This window comes from Prunus avium, chromosome 2 (genome assembly GCF_965620075.1).
Source record: "Prunus avium chromosome 2, drPruAviu1.hap1.1, whole genome shotgun sequence".
Classification (NCBI taxonomy): domain Eukaryota; kingdom Viridiplantae; phylum Streptophyta; class Magnoliopsida; order Rosales; family Rosaceae; genus Prunus; species Prunus avium.
The window spans coordinates 21,683,883-21,687,293 of NC_142285.1; the positions used below are offsets into that span (position 1 = coordinate 21,683,883).

General features: G+C 38.4%; 1 non-coding gene across 1 annotated transcript; it reads left to right on the forward strand.

Annotated features, from left to right (window-relative positions):
* The first annotated feature begins 1,581 nt into the window (after positions 1-1,581).
* LOC148296604 (small nucleolar RNA R71) lies at positions 1,582-1,688 on the forward strand. The gene has a single exon (XR_015834183.1). It is a non-coding gene; the product is annotated as a small nucleolar RNA R71 (small nucleolar RNA).
* The last annotated feature ends 1,723 nt before the right edge of the window (positions 1,689-3,411 follow it).

Genomic DNA, 3,411 nt, shown 5'->3' on the forward strand with positions numbered 1-3,411 from the left:
ACAGTTTCACCCAAAACAGTCATGGAGAGGGTGCTATCTTTCACTTTGATGATTGTGTCTGCAGTGGCCATGAATGGTCTGCCTAGGAGAATGGGATCAACACGATCTCCATTTGGATTGTCTTCCATGTCCATCACTACAAAATCAGCAGGGAGAATTAGTGTATTAACTTGAACTAGAATATCTTCTACAATACCTTTTGGATATTTTATAGAATGATCAGCTAGTTCAAGTCGCATTGAAGTCTTCTTCATCCCTTCTAAGCCAAGCTCTTGATAAACTGAATATGGCAAAACATTGATGCTTGCTCCCAAGTCCAACATGGCTCTTCCAACCTTCTTGCCTCCAATGTTAATGGGAATGTCAAAGCTGCCAGGATCATCTAGTTTTGGTGGAAGCTTCCTTTGCAATACAGCACTTACATTCTGGTCGAGCTTTACTCCTTCATTTGGAGCGAAATTGAGCTTGTGAGTTTTCAAGTCCTTGATGAATTTTCCATATGCAGGAATCTGTTCAATAAGATCAAGCAAAGGCAAATTGATATTAACTTTACTCAAAATATCATAAATCTCTTTAAAAGCCTTATCTTGCTTTGCTTTCTTAAGACGGCCTGGAAATGGAATCTGTGGAACATATGGAGCGGGTGGCACGTATCTATCTTCTTGAAGATGTGGTGGCACAAATTTGTCATCCCTTTTATGCAATTGGAATTGATCGGATTTCTGAGAATCTGATTTGGCCTTAGGAGCAGATTGAGAAGTTTTGAGTTGTTCTCCTTCCGTAGCCATGGTCTCCTCGTCTTTATCTTCTACAATCACAACATCATTTGAAAGATTAGAATCATCTTTATTATCAATGATCTTACCTGATCTGAGCACATGAATGGCCTTGGCTTCTGGGTTCTTTGGATTGATCTCAGTTTGGCTTGGCCATTTCCCAGGCACTCTTTGAGTTATTTCAGCAGCTATTTGGCCTAATTGGACTTCCAATTTGGAGATGGCAGCTTGTGTAGTTTGCTGAAAATTGGATTGGTTGATTGCCATCTGCTTCACTATATCTTCCAATGATGATGATGATTGTTGTGGCCTTTGGAATGAAGGGGGATTTGCTTGATTCTGGGTATTTCTCCATGAAAAGTTTGGATGATTCCTCCAACCTGGATTATAACTTTGAGAGTATGGATCATTTCTTGGACCTTGGTTGTAGGAATTTACCAACTTAGCTTGCTCTTGCACAAATTCTGGATATCCAGCCCCAAGTGGACAAGCTGTGGTAGCATGGTTATGAGATTCACAAATGCTACACACTTCCTTCGGAGGGCTTCTTGAGTTTAATGCAAGAAGAGCATCTAGCTTTTGTTCCAGTTTTGAAATCTGCACACTAGAAGCATCATTAGAACCACTAATAACACGTTTACCTCTTGTATCCGTATGTTGGGTCTCCATTGCTATCTCCTCAAAGAGTTCGTACGTTTCTTCTGGAGTTTTGGTTTTAAAAGAACCACCTGCAAAATTGGTGACTATATTATGACTAGAAGGGGTTAGTCCTTTATAAAACATACGCATTTGAAGCTTCAATGGAATCCCATGATGAGGACATTGGTTGAGCAACCCATTGAATTTCTCCCATGCTTCACAGAACGATTCATCATCTTGCTGTGCAAATAACAAGATCTTGTCCCTAAGCATGTCGGTCTTTTGCGTGGAGAAGTATTTTTCCAGGAACTTCTTTTGAATGGCAGACCATGTAGTGAGTGAACCAGGCTTCAAAGAATTCAACCAATACTTCGCCTTATCCTTTAAAGTGTATGGAAACACTCTCATTCGAAGTTGATCTTCTGTCACACCTGTCAAGGGAAAAGAACTCACAACATTAAAAATATCCTTTATATGAGTCAATGGATCTTCATTAGGTAAACCATAAAAGGAAGGCAGCATATTAAGATGAGAAGATTTAAGCTCATAATTTCGAGCTACAGTGGGCAGCAAAATGCTTGAAGGAGATGCTGGAATTGTTGGGATATCAAGTTCTCCCATGAACTCAATGGCAGCCATCATTTCTTCTTCTTCTTGGTCTGAACTTGCTTCCGAATTTGAAAGTGAAGAACCGGGAAGTTCAGTGTGGAGAGCAAGACTTGTAAATGTAGCAAGAGCTTGCTCTTTTGCAGTTGACAACTCCCTTTCTAGACGATTCTGAATTTCAGAGGTCACTCGTCTGGGTTGCAATGATGGTCCTGCGTTCAAAGATCTAGAACGTTGGAACGAAGACCTCACTTGTTCAAGTAATGGATTTTTAGACATAAACTACCTGAAACAAAAAATTAGATTAATTAGAAACACTAAAAAGAATAGGGTAACCTTGGGCACATAACCAGGGAAGAACTTTCGTTCAGTCCCCGGCAACGGCGCCAAAATTTGTTGTTAATAATATGTTAACTCGCAATTGTACGGGGCAATTAGTAGTATAGCAAGACAAGTACGAGGTCGTACCCACGAAGACTGAGAAGTTAAAATTAGTTATGTACTTAGATTACCAAATTCAAGAAAGTAGGAGGTTATGTCTAAAACAGAATTTAAAACAAGAGTGGTTGTGATTGTTGAACAAAAGAAGCAAAATGAAATTGCAAACAAAAACAAGTAAACAAATGTAACAAAGAGTGGTTTTAAGAGTTGGAAAACAGATTTTGAGACTAGGGCATTCGAATCACCATAACAATTCAATTCTGGGTTATAAAGATTCAAGTAACAAGTCTAATTCAGATTCAAAGATTGATTCTAGCTAAAGTATGATTAGGCCATGGTGTTTGGTCCTAACCTTGTGTTCCTAATTCCCTAATTTGATCATTTGTTGTCTAACCTAAAATTAAGCATTAGGAACCCATTAAGCATAGAAGAACATTTTAAACAACCAAGTATGTATCTAATCCCTGTTGTCGAATGTCCATACATACTCTTCCTATTCATAGTTCAATTTGAATTAAAGCATGGTGTATACTCTTAATTCAAACCAAGATAGTTAACAAACAAGTTCTAATGGTGATCAATCATTCAAACAAGCATGTTAACTTATAAGCATAATGAATAAGAACATGAATCATGAATCAAACTTGAAACTCCAAACTTATAAACCCAGAATATTCATGTTAGGTTACATCGAAGCCCTAGTTATGGATTTAGCTACTCATAATGGAAAAGAGACTTGAACAGAAATGAGAAAACATAATGAATGCAATAAGAGTAGAAAAACCCTTTTTCTGAAGTTCTTGTGGTGTCCAAGGCTTCTCCAAGTGCTTCTCCACTTCTAATGCTTCTCCAAGAGCTTCCCCACTTCTAGAAAGATGTATGAAGGATATGGAGGTGATTTGGGATGAGTTTGAGTGAGTGGTGATGGCTAAGGAAGATGAAATTCGTA